Source organism: Manis javanica, chromosome 3 (genome assembly GCF_040802235.1).
Source record: "Manis javanica isolate MJ-LG chromosome 3, MJ_LKY, whole genome shotgun sequence".
NCBI classification, from domain to species: domain Eukaryota; kingdom Metazoa; phylum Chordata; class Mammalia; order Pholidota; family Manidae; genus Manis; species Manis javanica.
In genome coordinates this window covers 3,633,046-3,652,129 of record NC_133158.1, presented here as the reverse complement: position 1 = coordinate 3,652,129, position 19,084 = coordinate 3,633,046, and the positions used below count along the sequence as shown (strand labels likewise).

The 19,084-nt window shown below is 44.4% G+C and overlaps 1 protein-coding gene across 5 annotated transcripts in view; it reads left to right on the top strand.

Annotated features, from left to right (window-relative positions):
• Positions 1-19,084, top strand: part of SFMBT1 (Scm like with four mbt domains 1) — a 108,093-nt gene that overhangs the window by 266 nt on the left and 88,743 nt on the right. For 2 of the 5 annotated variants that reach the window (XM_036994828.2, XM_073230714.1), the window contains exon 1: positions 266-702. The exons of 2 other annotated variants lie outside the window; for them this stretch is intronic. The gene's annotated coding sequence lies outside the window, so the exon portion shown is untranslated. Of the gene's footprint in view, positions 1-265; positions 703-756; positions 921-19,084 lie in introns of those variants that run through there. One more of the 5 variants, XM_036994829.2, reaches the window with a different exon arrangement.

The following is a 19,084-nucleotide window of genomic DNA, read 5'->3' as shown; positions in this document are numbered from 1 at the left end:
CGCGGCGGCCTGCGGGCGGCGGCGGCGGCGGCGCGGGGCGGGGGCCGCGCGACGCCCGCCTCCAGCGGCCGCTCAACTTTGCCGACGGACGCCGCCGGGCCGCGCGGGCAGCGGGCGGGCGGGCACGCGGGCGGAGGCGCCAACGGGCGGCGGCACGCCGGGCGGGGGCGGGGCGGGAGCGGCCCGCGCGTCCTCGTGAGGCCCCGCGCGCCGGCCGGCCGGGAGCGGGAGCGCGCCGGGCGCCTAGCGAGCCCGGGCGAGGGACGCGGCCGGGCGGCGGCCCGCGGGCGTCCAAGTTCCCGGACCGCGCTCCCGCCCGCCGAGCCTCGCGGACCCGCCCCCCCGGGCTCGCTCCGGCCGGCGCGAACCCGCAGCGGGGCCGGGGGCGCGGAGGTCCGAACTTCGGGGCGTGCGGCGCCGCGCGTGCCGGCGTCCAGCGGCCGCGCCACCGGTTGCTGGCGACGTTGGGGCGCAGGGCCTCCCGCGCCGAGCAGGCGAACGTGGGGCTCGTCGCCGCGGTCCTCGCCGACCGGGGGGCTCCGGAGGTCCGGTGGAGCGGCGAGCCGTTGCTGAGGCGAGGCCTGCTGCGGGGAGCCGCGGCGCCTGCGAGAGGGAAGCGGGTTCCCGCGGAAAGGATGGACGTGCCGTTAAGTTTTCTCAGGCTGTCAGCTGGTCCCTGGGTCTGAAGCCGCCGAACGCGCGGTCAGTTTCGGGGCCGGGGCGAGAGGGCACGAGGTGGGACAGCGCTGGCGGAGGGGAGTTTCGGGGGCCGCCGCCGGCCCGCCGCGCGCCGAGTCCCGCTCTGCGGAGGCCCGAGGGACCCCGCACGGGCGCCAGGAAAGCGACGGATTTGCAGACCCCCGGTGTGCCTGCTCCCCTGGAGCCACATTGTTAGGACGTCCCACTCGATTGCATCGCAAGTGAGTCGCCTGAAAATGTAATTGTTCATCTGCCAGCCGCCTTGAGCAACAAGGAAGCTGTGTCTTCGTGTGTGCTCTTTGCGGCCTGTCGGCCTAGTGTTTTGAGGGATGTGTTGGATCCTTCTAGGTCGCAGGTAGATCCAGAGTTCGGATTTGTTCACAGTGTCAGAAAAGTAACGTCCCGGTGCAAACGGGAGTGGCCCAAGGTCAGGACACCGTGCTGTCTCTGCGGTTGTCATTCACTACCTGCCTTCTTATGGGTACCTGTTTTACCCTTTACTGGTTTGGCTTTCCTCATTTGCAGAGTTGGAGAATGAATAGATCATCTTCCTAAATGCTTTCGGTTCTAAAATTGGAAGACTTTAAAATGAAAGCTTAAAAAAAAAAAAAAACCCAGAATGTATTTTGAGATATTTTACATAAAAGTGCTTACAATGTGCATCTTTATTAAAATATTTTTTGGGGAAAAATCATTTTAGGAACTATAGACCGATTTATGTAGTTTATTATCTAAACAAAGACATTGACAAGCATGTTTCAGTGTGTTTGAAAACTTTTATTTTTTTATTGAGGTCTAACAGTAAGATCTTAAGAGTACAGTTCAATGACTTTTTACATATGTATTTGCCCTGATAACCACATTCTAGTCAAGATGTATTTTCAGCCTCCCAGAGGGCTCTCTTTACTATTTCTTCCCCCAGTAAATACCTCCCCACTCCCCAAGGCGGCCACTATTCTGATGTCCATCACCACTGGTGAGTTTTGTTCAGAACAGGACCCTCTTGAGGGTGAAAGGCGGCGATAATAATAGGCTGAAGGACAACAGATGTGTACACCTGGAGTTATGGTCCATTCTGCCATGATCCGGAATGCTTGTGTAACAGTTCTTAGGCTTTTTACTACCTAGGCTAAGTAAAATTCTGACCTCAGAGACTTGTCAGTCAGAAGGTCACTTTTTAGCTGAGGCAATACTTTGCAGTCTTAGATCTGTGGTTCTGGAAGTCCTTGGGGTCACAGGCCCCTTATTAATCTATTACTTCCCATTTTTGGAATACAGGTATATTTGCAGGCAGTACACTTGGAGAATGAATCATGAAGTTCCCCAACACGTCAGAGTTTAAGGTTTCAGTAGATGAATCAGTTTCTTAAAGCCTAGAATTTGCTGAGAAAATTGAATGAAAATTGATTTTTTAAAGTTCAGTGAATTAAAGAATGTGCGCATGAAGCTTTAACAACCTTTTAAATGACAGCAGTTAACTTGATTTATGTATTAAGGGTATTCTCCTGACTTATCAAATCATTAAAACTCTACTGATGAAAGCAAAAACAAAAGGTAACTAAAAATTATGTCAGGTGTGATTTTTTTAAAAAAAATTTCAACCTGATTAAGATACCATTAAGACCCCAGGAAGTTAGGTTTTTTATATTCTCCACTGTTGCAAGTACTTAATTTGCTTATCCTTCCTAAATGCCTTTTAATAATAGTCTTGTATCTTTTCTTGTTTCTGCTAAAGGAGAGTAGCTGCATGTTGTAAGTAAATTCTTGTTAGTTCCGCGCAAAGGCCTGTGTTTTTAGCGCAAGGACATATGTGTGATAGGAAACTGGGAACTGGCTAAGGCCTGTGGTAGGGATGTATGCAGTCATTGTCCACAAAGTCCAAAGATTTTCTTTTGTGAAATGATTCTGCTAAATAATGCTGTTTTTCTGTGGCTAAGCCAGCCAACAGACTGGCCTTCATCTCAGCTGGCTTGGGTCACTCTACCCCAAAATTCATAACACCATTAGCCAAGAGGGTAATTGATCACTTAGTGATAATCCACTATTTTTTGTTTTTTGTTTTTTTGGTGTCTCTTTTAGATTTCTTAGTTTTTGCATTATCGGATATTTAGCATAAAATTTATCACATTTTTGAGAGATGGCGAGCAAAGAGATGCAAAATGGGAAACAAAATACATGTTGAAAGGGCATTTCCTTTTTTGATATTTGTTTCTTTGTAAACTGACTTTTCTCTTTAAAATCACTTTTCCTATCCCTAATCTTGCTGCTTCTGGGAGTACTTTTGCTTTCCCAGTGGCACCTAGATTGGTCCTGGTTCTAGAATGATGGTAATGATGGTATAGAAGCAGATATCATTTGACTCTGAAGGTTATGGAAGAGATGAACTTTATTTTTTTTTATGATTTCATGTTATGTTCCCATTAAATAAATGAGTACAATCCAGAAAGCAGAAGACCGTTGTGTAGGCAGGTATTTTGAATGATAAGAATTTTTATATTAAAATTTTTCTATCTAATAATTTCCAGAAACTTCATTTTATGGACTTATTTGCCTTTTAACCAGTATTTCAGAATAAATGAAATGAGAATAAAAGAACAGGTATCAGTAAAATGGTGCATCTTTGTTATGGCAGGGTATTTTTCTTTCAGTAAATGGCATTTGTTACCTAACCGGGATGTTTTGTAATTGAAAAAATATTTCTCCTTATACATAGTTGTTAAATTGGGTGGCAGTCTCTGGGGATTTTGGTTACCTGGGAGATTTTGAACCTTAGACTCTGGGGAGTGGGATTTTGATACAACTCCATGCTTCCTCAAATGATAGGATCCCCATTGGAAAACAACTTAGAAAGGATGTAGTCAGGTTGCTGCAAGTTCATTTTTAAACCCTACAAAAGTGGGAGAGAGGATAAGAACTAAGACAAGTTATTAGTGGAACAATTATGACTTCACTGCAGGAGTTTTAACAAGTACGATTGTAAACCTTTGCCTGTAACTCCGACGCACCTGAAGATTTGTATATAATTATTTTCTAGTCTTTTTTATTTAAGAGGATGTTTATAGCCTTATTCAGCTCTCTTTGTCTTTAGATGATTACTCAGGGATATAATTAAGAAACAAAATGTAGTCGATATATTGTTCCTAAAAGATAGGAAGTCCCTGTTGAACTTTGTGATTTGGTAGGTGGGTAACGTCGGGGCCAAGCCCTTGGTTGTGCAGGGAGAGGCTGTTGCTAACGGGGTATGTATACAGTGCTGCATGCAGGCAGGCACCTTTTGGATAATCTTTTCTTCATCTAGAGGAAGGGAAATGAGGCCACGTGGGGTCCCATAGGGCAGTGGGGAGAACCTGTGTGAGTTACAAGTGCAGGACAGCCACGTGTTTGGAAAGACAACACGAGATAGACAAGAAATGTGGCAATTATTAAAATACTGCAAGAGTTTTTCCTGCTGAAATTCAATTTAAAGTGTTAACCAACAAGTACTTTGAATTGAATCCAAATTATTATTATTTTTTAACTCTGAATAGTTTAGAAGTATTGAGGTGACTGCTGTGTAATATTTGTTCTGTGATAAGGCTCCCTGAGGGTCCCCATGGTTTTTCATTTCTTTTCACATTAATTTGCCACCCCGACTAGAGTGCTTTCTCGTCTGTGAATTTTTGCTAGTGTTCTTTCTTCTGGGTCACTTCCTGTGGAACGTGCTTTTCCATGTTAAAAGTAGTATATGATAATTTGGAATTATAAATTTAAGACACCATTTTGGCTCATTTCATTCATGTCATTATAAAATAACCTTGGAGTGATTACATAATAACACAGATGCGCCTAGCATATCACTTGTCCAGAACATGGTAAATGATGGTGAAGTAAATTTTCATTATTTTTAAAAGTCTAATTTTTTTACTTGTGGTAAAATACACGTAACAAAATTTACCATTTTCAAATGTATGGTTCAGTGGCATTAAGTACATCCATAATGTTATGCAATTGTCACTGCTGTTCATTTCCAGAAATTTTTCATCTTCCCAAACTGAAATCTGTAAGTATTTAAACCTTAACTCCCCATTCCTGCCTCCCCCAGCCCTGGCTTCCCCCATTCTGCCTTTTGTCTCTGTGAATTTGACTTCTCTCATATCACCATAGTGATACTCCTGTGAGTGGAGTCATGGGGTGTTTGTCCCCATGTCACTTAGCATGTGTCCTCAGGGGTCATCCATGGTATAGCCAGTGTTTTGGAATTTTCTTTTGAGGAAATACATTTTTAAAAATGTTTCCACAGCAGGTAAAATAGAAGTCACAGAACCCTGCACATTGGGACTCACTTACCTCCCTGGGAGGAGCTCTGCAGGTGCCCTTCTGAGGACCAGCTCCTTTTTCTTTATCTGCAGTTCCGACACACTTGGTCACTGGAGTGACAGGGAGAGATGGAAGCGCAGGGTGTGACAGCTGGGTGGGAGACAGGGAAAGTGAAAGAGAAAGGTCGCTGCAGCCTGGGGTCTCACTTGCATAGGGATGGAGAGACCGTTCTGGACCGAGGATGCCATCATAGTGTGTGTAGGCCTGAGTGAAAGCATTCTACCCAAAAGAGTTACCCTGAAAGGTTTGTGTTCAAATTGTAGCTAAGCCTTCATCTATCTGAGAGTATGATTATGCAACCATGCATTCCCCTGCTTCGGGTTTGCCATATTTCATTCACTTCTGTATTAATGGAAAGCTATTAAGTATTTAAAGCGTTTCAGTAACTTGCATAATAATGATACCACATAGTTAATTGTATTACTTTAGCTCTGTGTTTTTGAAATAAAGATGTCCAGTCAAGGTAGAGAGAAGGCAGGTTGACAGAATTAAGGATTGCGTATTGATCAGTTAGCGGTCAGAATGGCTAAAGAGGCTTTTATTATTATTTTCAATGCCTGTATTAGGGTAGTAAGCATGGAGAGTGTTGCCTGAATACTGTTCATTCCCCAGGGGAAGGCAGACACCATAGATCACCTCTTGATCACCCCCTGCTTCTTTCTTGGGAAGGGTACTTTGACTTTCTTGAAACCCTTGAAGAATTGACAAAGAATGTCTTGAAGCCTGATTTTTGGTCTCATAAATTACTGCTCAGTTCTTAAGAAAATCAGAGTGGTTAGTTGTTTCCTAGATTCATAAGGCTTTTCTGAAGACATCAGTTTCGGGCACTAGTAAGCCCATTGCTCACACCATTCTACCCCCATTGTGTGCCAGTGATACTCTTGAATGTCAGTTAAATATGTTGAAAAGTCCTATTTATATGCCAGAGTCAGTTTGTTAATTTTTAAAATAAGAATTGAAGTTTCTAAGTGAACTGTTGGAACACACATTCTCTAGGTGGTCTTCCCAGGAATATGGTTTCCTTTGATTAGTGTTTATTTTTATTATTGAGTAAAATGGACAGAGGTAAGTGGTCTAGGAAATACAGCTAGAAACTTGAGAAACTGGGGGTTTTGTTTTGGTTTTTATGGTCATTTATGATACCTAAACTCCTTGACCTCTTAATGTAATAAACGCTTACCATTTTCATTTTGTTCCCTTTTTAAGGATGGCTTTCTAGTCCTCAGTCATGAGTTATATTTACATGTAAAATATGTGTAGTTTTTATTATTGTTAGTATAACTAACATGGCACAAATTGGGAAACAGACTTAGATCTGCTTTTAGGCTTTATCTGCATCTGGTTTTCCTTAAGGGCACATAGGGGCTCCTAGGTGGATGGAGAGAAGCTTTAAATGACTGTTGCCAGACCCTATTGCCAGCAGTAGCTGTGCCAAGGGAGGCAGAGGGTTGGGTGGGCTCTTCTGGCCTCCGCTTCTGAGGGGGTCTCCTTCCTCTGCAGTGTGTGCTTGAGGAGGACTCCAGGAGTCCTTCAGCCAGACCCAGGGCTTAAAGGCCCAACAGGGTTCTGAAGATGGTCCCCCAACCCCTGACCTTTACCCTGATTTTGGCTTCCTATTAACTTGGTCTGAAAGGAGCTCTTTCCAGAATGACTCTGCTAATGAAATCTTAGGTTCTGGTGTGGTATTCTTTTTCCATAGCCTCCTTGAGAGGCTTCCCTACTCTCCCTGTCTCATCTTTGACCTCGTTGTGACCTCCTTTTTCTCTCAGTGTTCCAGCGCCTTCAGGCCTAGACCCTCTGTGCAATGTTTCATTTGCTTCCCAGCCCCTCTGCTTTACTCTTGCCCCCCTGCCCTCCTGTAGAATGCCACGCCATTCAGTCCAGCCTTGGGCCTCTCTGCTCCTGGACACAGACTGCTCCAAAGGCAGCGTCTCTTGGGGTGTGCCTGTGTGTGGGTGGCTCCATTCAGTCCAGTCTGGAGGCAGACCCTTTTCTTTTTGCCTTCTGTGACCTTTTCAGACCCTCCCTGTTTCTCGGTTTGCATCTATCCCTCTGGTTTCATCCATGTTTAGACTTCACCTGGCCCTTGTGCCCTCCTAAAGCTTTCTGCTGAGCTTCAGGCCCCTATATGTCTCTGCTCTCTGGTCCTCGTCGGTTTGATGCCCCACTGGCCCCTCAGAATCCGTAGGCCCCAAGCAGAGTCCCCATTCTGGCCCAGTGCTGCCGCTCCTGTGGCTGGCCTGTCTGCCCAGGCCCCTTTCTTCCCCTCCCTCCTCGGTGATGGTGTCAGTCTTGTCCCCCGGCAGCTTTCCTCTGGAACTCACCAGTCTTAAGTCTTGAATTAACCCCTGACTTAAGAATGTGCAGTTCTGACTCACTGGCCATTTTTAAAACTTTGTTCAAATGAAATCTTTCTAGGAGCCCAGTCTGTAAATAACTAAAGCTAAAATTCTCCTGGTGGGAGGGGGAGAAGGGCCAGCCTTCTGTCCGGCCCCTGGGCCTCCCAGTGCTCCCTCTGCCTTCTCCCGGCAGAGCTGGTGGGGACAGAGCCTCCCAGAGCTGCTGCAGCCGCCCCGGGGTGCCCCGTGGACCTGAACCCTGCTGTCCTGCATCCCACCTCTTTCCCATTGGTCTCCTTGGAAGTTATTTTGTGACTGATCAGCATAAAATTAGTTCCACTGGTGAATCTTGCCATGGAAAAGGAAGGCCTCTTGGGAGAGTGAAGCTAGGTATCAAAAAGAGCCAGCTTCATGAAACGCTGAACCTTTGGAAGTGGCCAGGGTTCCTTCCGAATTATTAAGTCTCTACTGACTCTGTCTTTCTTGGAAGCTGCATTTCTACAACGGGAACATTCAAGATAAACTTAGTTTACTTTTACCATTTTTGTTTTATTTACCAGCGTAGCAGGTTTTTCAACCCTTATAACTAAAATGTTAAACTTTTGTAGTAAAAAATTAAAACCTTGTCCTAGTGCCTCCAAATGGTCCCCCCATGTCATCACTTCAGTCCATCCAATACACTGACCACATAGAGCTTTCTAAACAAACTTGATTTTATCACATAAAAGCCCACTACTGGCAGGGTAAAGTCCAAACTCCTCAGGAAAGTACACAGAATCCTTGAAGAGCTTGCTCAGCTCACCGCGCTCTCACATGCCCTCCCTCCAGCACTGAGATCCCAGCATCCCAGAGCCTTCCCTGCACATGTCCTCTGCCTAGAGGGTCCTTCCACTAAGGTGTGCTCCCAAAACGTCCATCTCACAGGTACCCCTTTCATACCTTTTGCCATATTTGAGTACCACAAGTATTCTTTTAATATTTTTAAACTTGACTTTTAAACATTTGACTTTTAAATTTTATGAGGTATTATATTACATTTAAAAAATAAAATAGTGAAGTAAAGTAGTAATAAGTCTAATCAGTTCATTAAAATACATTCCTTCAGTAGGGTTCCTGACAAAGCCATTTGTACTTAACGTTTTTAAAAATTATGTACCTGATAATAGGTGATATAAATAAAGGAATTGTTGATTTTTTTTTTTTTAGGTTTAATGGTGGCATTGTGATTATCTAGGAGAATTCCCTTACTCTCAGGAGATAGCAGCTGAAGAGTTTAGAGGTGAGATACGGTATCTTCAGCACTTTGCAGATGGCTCATGAAGTGTACATATACGCACACATGTATAGAAAGAGAAAGCAAATTGGGAAAATTTCATTACTTTTTGAAACTAAGTGGAGAGTATTTGGAATTTTTTCAAAATCTCCGGTGAAAGCTGCTTTGGGGGAATATACAAAAGGCTGCAAAAAAGTTGATACTAAAAAAAGTTTTTAACCCCAGTTCACGGTGGGTGGTCACACACACAGCGCACAGCCCACATGTTGAAGTCACATTTACATTTAGACTACCACATTTTCATTAGTTGTGGGAAAACCAAATTATTGAAGTTCTTTTTTTCTATTACTTTTTTTATTGAGGTATAATTGACATACATTATTAGTTCCAGGTGTACAATGTAATGATTCGATATTTGTATACACTGAGAAATGGTCACTGTAGTAAGTCTAGTGACATCTGTCACCATACATAGTGATGAAGCCTTTTTTTCTTATGATGAGAACTTCTAAGATTTAGCAACTTTCCATTATGATGTACAGCATTTACTGTAGCTGCCATGCTGTGCATATATCCTCAGGACTTACTGATTTTATAACTGTAAGTTTGCACCTTTGAAATTCTTAATAAAGCCTTATTTAAGCAATACCTGTGGAGTACCAGTTGCATGTTTTGTGTTAACTTTTTCCTTCATTCTACTTTAATCCTACATATATACTTTAAAAGAAGGAGTTCTTGGTAGCCCCTAACTTGTCTTGTGTCCCCCCAGCGGTCTGGGTCTTGCACTGAGGGCGGTGCGCTAAGGAAGGCCTGCCTGTCATGGAAGACTCAGGTCTTCTTCTGTGAGGTCGTCTGTGCCGGACTCCTCCCGCCTGGTTAGCCACGCCTGCCCTGGCCACTCGCAGCATTCTGCGTCTTCCACTCCTGTAAGCATGGCAGTTGTGATCATTTGTTCAGAGACGCTTGTTCTTACCTCCTCCAGACTGTGTGCCCAAGGTCGGACACCCTGCTTTTTTCCTCATCACTACCTTGCACCTGACCTAGAGAAACTATAGCTGAATGAAGGCGCAGCACCACTGTTCGCAACACTATTTCTACTTGGAAACATTGTGCTCTAAACAAGAAGCTGTTAGGTTTAATTAGATCCCTTCTTGTCACCCCAGGCTTGGGGCCTGCAGTGGCTTTCTGAGGAGTGGGAATAAAATCCAGCTCCTTTAGGGGCCTGTGACGCCCTCTGTAGTTTGTGCTCTGCCACTTCTACACTTCGGGGCCCTCTGTCTCACAGTCCAGCCATGTGTTTTTCTGTCCCTCCACGTACACCGAGTTAGTCACACTTAGTTCCCTTTCATCCTGAAGGGCTCTGCTTGCTCGGTGATGAAGCCTTCCGTAAACATCTCACCTCCACTCTAGCATTCCTTTCTCGTCACTGTATGAGATTATCTTAATTTTAGCTCATTTTAATACTTACCATTTTCATTTATTGTAAACGCCTTAAAGCCAGACTGTCTTTAAAGCCTACTCCATGGATGCCTCTCCCTGTCCTGTGGAGCACGTGTACTAACGTGCTGCTCGTTGCTGTCGTCAGCTCCACGGATACAGGAACCTTGTCTGACTGTCCATCAGCGTGCATCCCTGGTGTGAGGTGTGCGTGGCAGATGCATAGATATTCAATGGGGGTGTGGGTAAACCAACTTGTAAATGATCTAAGAGAGAATTTTTTTAGAACTCCAGGAACTATTTGTACACTGTTATAGTTTAGTTCTGAATGCTCAGACTTTTTCTAAGAGAAGTCAATATTTTGTCATATTTTGCTGTTCAGTGTCTGTTTAATGTTTTAGGTTAGCAAAATTCCTTTCCTCAACTCCATCTTCTTTATCGTATTAACTTATAAATCCCTTTTTCCAGATAACAGCACATCCTTAGGTCTTTGACAAATATATTTCTATTAGTAAAAACCAGATTGAAGGGCATTAGCTCCAGGCCTTTGCTTTGCTGTTCACAGTGATAGTCACAAAGAAGCAGCCAGCAGTCTGGTGCTCTGTGGGTATGGGGTGGGGCACCCCGCTTCCTGTGCCCTGGTGTGGCTGAGGAGAGCCTGTTATTTGCAGGTGCGCGAGCCCCAGGCTGAGCTTCAGAATCCGCTGCAGGTGGCTCCCCGGTGCTCCCACCACTGCCAGCTGAGCCAGTGCCCTTCCCGTGCTAAGGGCGCTGATGCTGCGTCCAGATGAGGACCTGATAGCCCTGAGCCCAGGGTGGGGGAGTGCCAGCAGGTGACAGAGGGCGCGCCAGGCTTAGGCTTTGCCTTCAACCCCACCCCCCACCCCCAAGTCCTGCTTGGAAATGGAGAAGTTTTAGAAATTTTGAAGCTATGGGGGAAAACCCTCTGATTTTTTACTGAACTAATTTTTGGCTGGGGATAGCTTAAGATATTTGGATTCTTCAGTAATTCTAAAGTTCTTTTGTTTAGAAACAAAACATATGAAACTGTTAACTCATAAGATATGAGTAGTATATAATATGAACATATGAAATGTAATTGAGATTTAGTTTCAGATTTGTTAATGTTTATGTTTGAATCATTTAAGCTTTGGTTACAATGGAACCAAACATTTAAGGGTTTTTTGCACCTAGGTTTGAGAAGCAAGGGTAAATTTTTTTTTAAAGTATATGGCAAGAAACTGAAAGTTACTGTGGCTTTGACTGAGGGTAGAATGGACTTATGCATATCCCACTCCCCGTTTACCCGTTCTACTGAGTGTACATTTTGCTACAAAGAAGTTATAGGTAAGAAAGCTGAGATTGCTTTTAATAGGCAGCACTTTTTCTTCCATTGCTTTATTTGTAACACAGACTTAAATACACCTTTAAAAAATGTTTTTAGAAAAGGGATATGAGTACATAGTAAAAATTTTTTAAATAGGAAAAAGATTGTGCTCCTTTACTGAGACTGGCAGCCCCTTCTGGAAGCCACTGTTATTCCTACTTCCTTTAGTTTTTTTTTTCTTCCCAGAAAAATTCAATTTGGGTAAAAATATATTTCTCCACCCACTTTTTTAATAAGTCAATTGGTAGTACTCTTTTGGTTTAAAATGTCTCAGATACGGTCAAGCACACACCGATTTGCCTCGTTCTCTAGTGATCGACTAGTATCTTGTTATGTGGATTCACTTCATTCAGTCAGTTCCCTAGATGTATATGTTTTGCGTTATTTCCAGTCTTTGTATGTTACAGACAGTATCATCTACTAATGATAACTGTATTTGCTTGGATAAAATAAGCTTTTTTCCCCTGTTAGTGTATTTGTAAAGGTAGACCATTTCCAACCACTCCCTGCACCCCAAATGCAGGAGAGCGAGAAACTGGGTACAGTAGGGTTAGGGGAGCTGGGGGGCCTTCCCTGCCCTGCCATTCTTTCCCCTTCCCTGCACAGACCCCCAGCCCCTGTGGGTCTGTAGGTGGCCTCCGAGGTGTCGGCTGTGCCCCCCCACTGCCCGAGTGCTGCTTGTTAGAAGTTTAGGTAATTTGTTTTTGTATTTTGGTGGCAGCTGGACTTGCCGAACAAATTACTTAACTTTTTGAAAAAATCTTCGTATGCTTTTGTTTATTGACAGAAATACAGTTTTTAAAGCTGATTTTTATCAGAGCTACTTGGTGACGAATTTTAAACCCGGTGCCCTGGCTGCTGTGCAGTGATTGCTGAAGAAACCGACTTCAGGATCTTGATGCCTTCCGTAGTCCAACCCCTCAGTAGTCCAAGTCCTTGGCTAATGCCCTTTACTAAAAGAAGTTCCAAATGCTCCCAAGAGCATACATTCATACCCCATTAGCATCTGCCGACCGCTCTTGCCTGTGAAATGCTTTCCTCAAAATAGGGGAATAATTCATGGTAACACCTGCTTCTTTTAAAATTGGAGTAGATATTCCTAGCCCAGGCCTGCTGTGGCTTACTGAGGACATTGACATGGAGGCCTTGGGGGCAGGAGCTGCTGGCCTGGGCATGGCTCAGCAGCTCAGTGTGCTGCTGGGCTCTCCTGGGTCAGCATGTGTGCTTGGCTCTGGCCTTCTTTCTGCCATGTATTTTGTGTAGACCCACGAAGGCAGACAAAAGGATGCGACTTGTAGACTTGGACTGGTGGCCAAGGAGCAGCATCACACAGCGTCAGAAAGCAAATCTTACGGCTTACTAAGGCGCCTTCAGGAAGTGCTCTGAGAAAACCAGAGTGTAGAGGTCAGTGGCCGTGCGGGTTAGACAGGATGTTTATGTTGTGAAGGGTCTTGTGAGCATCGGGGCAGCCTGGCAAGCTGGCCCATCTGGTGTGTAAAGACAGGTGGAAAAACAGTGGCTTGAAGGCGTGTTTTAACTCCAGAGGTTTTGAAGAGGACTGAGTACAAGCAGGTTGTCTGTGCATACTGCCTAATAAATGCTCGCAGGGACTCTGCTTCCATGACCTCTGGTTCTCCCCTCATTCTTGCTGAGAAAGGCACTCCTGACTGGCTGGCATGCACACTAGGACTCGTCAGAGGTAATGACTGCAAGGGAGATGGTGGATGCTGAATTTCTCTTGTGAAATATGTAGCACCCCTTTTTGGAGGCAGAGATGTTACTGCTGGCTAGGAAGTTGTTTTTTTTTTCTCATTAGTGAATTGGAGGCACCACTATCTGATACCATCGAACATCATTTAGCAGATGCTAATTAGCTGTGCAGTGAAGCAATGGCCGGGAGTTTAGGGAATGCAAAATTGAGTAAGTTCCTGCCCTGGAGAAGCTTTTAGTAACTGGGATAAAATACAGAACAAAACAGTTTGTGTGTAAGTGCTGTCAGAGGTACAAAGTGCCTACTGTGGGAGATAATTTTGGCAGGGCGTGGGAAGGGGTAACTTACGTCTTTATAGGATATTGTTTTGAGAACAGTTATTGTGGAAGTAAAGGTCTGGGAGTGGGCAATCTGAATAGTTACTCAAATATTGTTAGTGTAAGACTTTCTAATCTAAAATTTTCAGTTTTTAATGGAGAAAGGCCCAGTGCAAAATAAAATTCCCGACCTTTTCCTCTTCAGATCCCTTTCCAAGCCCTGATCCTTTGTTACACTTCCTCCTAAAGCTCTGCAGCGTTGGTGAGGTTCTGCCGGCTCTTCCTCTCTGAGTAGTGGAGGAAGCAAAGAACGGGCTACAGTGATCCCTGGGCTGTCACATCTGGTACTGGGGTCAGACCTGCAGGGACCTGCCTGAACCTGGAGTGAGCAGCAGCTGGGCCGTGGGGGTGGAGGGAAATTCTGTTAAACTTGTGGTTGTGAGCATGAAGCTTGGCAGGAATTACAGTACATCCTACATGGGGGACTTTTTTACTCTATGTTGTCTGTTGAGCTCCCCTATTTGCTCTTCAATTGCTGAGGGAGAATATGATGCTGAGTGCTTATATGTGAGTCATTTGCTGTTGTGATTTTTGGTTCTGTGTGCATCTTCCCTTCTCAATACAGATTAAACTTTTTCTTATTATTAATTTAAAACACAAACTAGTTTTGGTAGCATGACAGGAAAGAGACCAGAGTAGTGAGTTCATGTTAGCCTGTTAGAGAATTTTGGCAGGGTAGGTTTTAAAAGAAATGAAGTGCCCTTTTATTAAAGCTTATTACTTTCCTGTTTATACCTTTAAGATGTTGTTTAGGACATAAATATTACCTTGGCAGTTTGCTTGCGTATGTAGTAATATTTATAGTGTTAATGGTCAAAAAAAAATTTCTCTTTAAATGGTTTTAAACTTTACATTTTCTCTGTAGTGAAGACTTGCATTTGGGGGTAGAACTTTTTCTAAAGGACTGCACATAGGTATAGGTCATCTTTCTAGCCATGCGTTTGGGGGCAGTCTTAGCCCTACAGAACAGTCTTAGCCCAATACCCTGAACAAGCAAAATTGATTTCTAAGTGTGGTCACTAATTGTTATAAAGCTGATTGTTTTTCTTCTCTGATTCTTACCCAGTGTCACTTTCCTTTATGCATCATTCTTAACTGTTTTGCAAACTTCTGTTGACTAGACCCCATCAGCTGGGAGGGAGGTATGTGGAGCTTACGGGGGCTGCGTAGCAGTGGCAGCAGTTAGCAAGGCAGCATCATGGGCTGGACGTAAGGGTTCCTCTGAGAGGCCACAGTTATAAAGGGCTCTTAAAGTGTGTTCAAGACTCTTGGTCTTAGGAAGATAAAACAGTAAAAATACATTATAGGAATATTTCCATCCACTATTAAAATATGTTTTGATGTTTGGAGAAGCACCAAGCTTCATTTACATCTGGGCTTTATTACCTTGGTCCAAAAATGAAGGGAATGGGGCTTCCAGATTCCTTCTGTTTCTGAAATTCCTTACTGCTCTAGAAAATTTGCATGATAATTTTCCTCTTAGAAGTAGAGTTAATAAGGTAATACTTTATCTCTAATTCTATCAGTTAAATAAAAATTCACAGATACTTCAGTATTTCTATGGTGTTTCTTTTTAATTTTTCTATAAAGATATTAAAATTTTTATAACCCTGGCATGTTATATATTAATTAATCCACTATATTGACTATTGCAGAATGTTACTTGGAAATATTCTTCTTTGGCTAAAACCATTATATAGAGTCCTGGTAGGAGTCCTATGGAAATTTCTAATGGTGTGGATCTCAGCAAGACTCAGGATCATCCCCTGACTTTTAAAGGGCCAGATATGAGTTCAGATTATATTCAGAATTTGCTCACTGTCCTCTGCTGTCACCACTTTTGTCCTAGCTTCATCCAGTCTCAGCTGGATTATTGCAGTAGCTGCCTAACTGGTTCCCCTCCTGCCCTTGCCCCCTCCAGTCCCAGAGGGATCCTGGTCACAGGTGGGTCACATGGTGCCAGTCCGGCTCGGAATGTGCTGCTGCAGCTGGATCTTGCTGCACCCCACACGGCTCCTGTGGCCTAGTCTCCCCACCTTGCCGACTTCCTCCCCTCCCCTGCTCTGGACGCACAGGACCCCTCTTCTCTGGCATGCCAAGGGGCTCCCTCCTTAGGGGCTCCTCGTGCAACGCTCTGCCTGGAGAATGTGCATGTCCAGCTCTCTCACTTCCTTGGGGTCCCCAAATCACCTCACTCCATGTGTATCTAAATTTTCAACCCTCCTCCAACATTTCGTATCCCTGTTCTTGCTTAGTTTTTTTCTCCTTAGCGTTTCTTGTCCAGTGCTGTGCATTACACTTACCTGTCCTGTTTTTTGTCCCTCTCCTCCACCAGAGTATAAGCTCTCTGAGGACGGGGCTTTTGTCTGTGTGGTTTACTATGATCTCCAGCACCTGGAACATGGTCTGGCCTGTACTCAGTGCTCAGTAAAAGTTTGTTGAATGAGGGATAACTGCTTTGTAGCACGGAAACTGTGTAGACCCCTCATTTCATAGCCTAGGCCCTCCCTGGTCTGTGAAGAATATAAATTCCTGAGTTTGGTGGGCTGTCCATTCAGGAAACCACTGTAGGTGCTTCATCAAAAGGTGCAAAAGGAAGGGCCTGAGGAGCACGGGCAAGGTGGCATTACTGAGAGCCTGTGCGCCTGCTTTTCCCCACGATGCTGCTGCCAGGGCCTGAGGGGGCCTCGGCTGAGCTGACAATGGGGTGGGAGGGTGGGGTGCAGCCTGATGATTCGGGGTGGGTGTGGGGCTAAGCCCCGACCTAAACTATCCAGCATAGGTGCTGTTTGTTTCATTCATGTTGCAGATGAACTTAGATGCAGAACAAACTAAATCAAGTACTTCGGGATTTGATGCCAAATTAATAGCACAGGGTGGCATCAGAGATCATGAGTGAAACAGTAGAAAGCTACGAATTAAATCCCAATTTAGCCTCGTCACATCCATGTGTTGAACCACAAAACTGAACTCAGCCTCCAGAAATGGAACACGACAGGAAGCATATCTTCACTGTGGCTGTGATCTCGTAGTGTGATTAAGTGCTCATTTCCGTGAGTTCAGTAAATCTCTGTTTGGGCCCAATTGTGTTCCAGATTAGATCTCTGTCACCCGAAGGATCATACTGGCCTCTGGTAATCTGATTAGAGTCGTTCCTTAGAGCCCTGCTGTTGTTTGGAGGCCTCAGGTGTCCAGGCCTGTACTTGCAGCCCCTGCCCTGCTCCTCCGACCACCCCGCCCGCCCCAGGCATCGCCTCTTCCTTCTCTTCTCTTTTCACGTTATGAACAAGGACACCAAAGTCGCCTTATACTTGATTGCTGACTATTCATGTTCAGTGCTCTTCATGTTTATGATGTGGATCTGTCACTAATAAGCTTATTTTTATTAAGGGTGGCAACATTTTAGATCAAGAGGTGGAGGGAGAAGTAGCGGAAATGCGTCTCCGCCTTGTCTTTTTCCCCCGCTTCCTGTGGCCCCAGTTAAGTCTGGCCCAGGGATTTGGGTTGGTTGTCTATTTCTTGAGGGTGAGGTCTGTCATCGATAGACCACGAAACTACCTTCTTCACCTGCCCCATGAAAAAAGAAAGACAAAATTAAATCCTGTGCACTGATCATATTTACAGATTTAGAACCTACCAAAATTTATTTTTTATGAACTTCACATTGTTCTTTTGTCCTTAAAAACTGAAATTCTAAGGGCTTTTAATGTTAAATAGTATCTTCAGAGAGTAGTTTATCATGTTTTTGATGAACTAGATTTATATTCAAGTGCTGGCTTACCTCATTCTTCAGCTAATTCCTTTTATTTAAGGATGATCCTGTGCTACTTGTAAACATAAGTAAATGGATCTCTCATGCGCTGTTTTGGCTCCGTCTCATTATGTTCATGGATTCCCTAGTAAGGATGTAATCGATTTCTTAAAATTGTACCAGTTGCAGCCCCTTAATTTCCTAATAGGATTTAAAAATTATTTTCTTTAATCCAAAGCAACTGAAAATAAACTATTATTTTTGTTTTCCCATATAACAGAGTATTTCTATAGCAAAAAATTAACTGCCAGTGCAGCTTAGACTCTTCCGTTCTTTGTGCCACCTGATAAACATGGGCTTAGTACTCGCCCTCTCATCGCTGACAGCCATAGTGTTTGATTCAGTGCTGCAGAGAAGGAATTCTTGAGTGGAGGGACTGCGTGGGTGGGGATGCTGGCCTCTGCGGGCGGGTTTGCACTTAGTCTCTTCTGTAAGCCCCTTCTGAATTTGAAGTGCCAGTTTAGAAAGAAATATTACGTCATCAGAATTGTAGGAGCAAAGTGCTGTGTTTGAGTCTGTGCACAGTGGTTTCCTTCCTCTGCTGCACGCTTCCACCACCGTTCCCTTTTAAAGTTGCTCTGTGTTTGAGCTCTGGGCACTGGAGGCTCCCACAGAAGTTACTGGGGCCAGGGCCGGGGCCGGGCTGCAAGGCTGTGACACGGAGCAGGTGGGAGGGCAGCCCCATTCCCGTGTCCTCAGATGCTCCCATGGAGCTGCTGTCTTGTGAAATCACCTTTAGAAACTGCCATCAGTTTATTTAAGTTAAATTTCCAGATGGGAGCAAAGTGCACATCTGTGGCCTAGGATACTTACGCGCTTTGACTTCTTAGAGGCATTTGCTTTTATTTAACTTTTTATAATGGGAAATCTTAAACATGTTCAAACAAAGAGATAATGATATAATATGCCCCCATTTCCCAATCACCCTGCATTAACATTTTGCTGTTTTAGAGGCATTTTCTAATGAATTTAAGCATGAAACACTTGCATTTTGTATGATGTTTTCCTCCTCATGGCATTATGTTGTAAGCAATTTTTCTCCTATTTTACAATGGCTCGCTCACACTGGTAACTCCTGAGACTGGTTGCAGAGAAGCAATAACTGAACTTGATCTTTCAGTAGAAATGCACTGTGTACAATAAAGATTGGTGCTGGAGCCGTACTTTATGAACAGGTTAGGTTATATATAGAAGATTACTGATAGGCTCAGCTCAGCCAATGGGAACTTGTGCTCTCACTTGCAGTATGGAAAAATCTGTACTATAAAGCCCTAGTGAAGCTTTGTACAGATTGGATACAGGCTGGAAATGTTTTCTTCCCCCACACGCCTCCTTCCTCCACCCCCACTTTGTTTCTTCTTTCTGCCATTCATTCTACAAGTATTTGTTGGTGCTGCACATACAGCTCGAACGAGTGGAAGCCTGCGTTGTGGGAAACAGGGAGATAATAAACCTGTAAGAAAGTGAATAGAGACTAACTAGTATTTGTGATGAATTCTGGCAGGTCTGAGTGATACGTTGAAGAATAGGATGTGGGGTGCTCAGTAGGGTGACAGAAAACATCTCTGTGTGCTGCCGACTTCCAGACCAGAAGGGTGAGGAGCGGCTGTGAGGACAGCACTTGCAAAGGCCCTGAGGTGGAAGGGCCTCTGCTGACTTAGGGACAGTTTGAGGGCCTACGGGTACATGGCAGA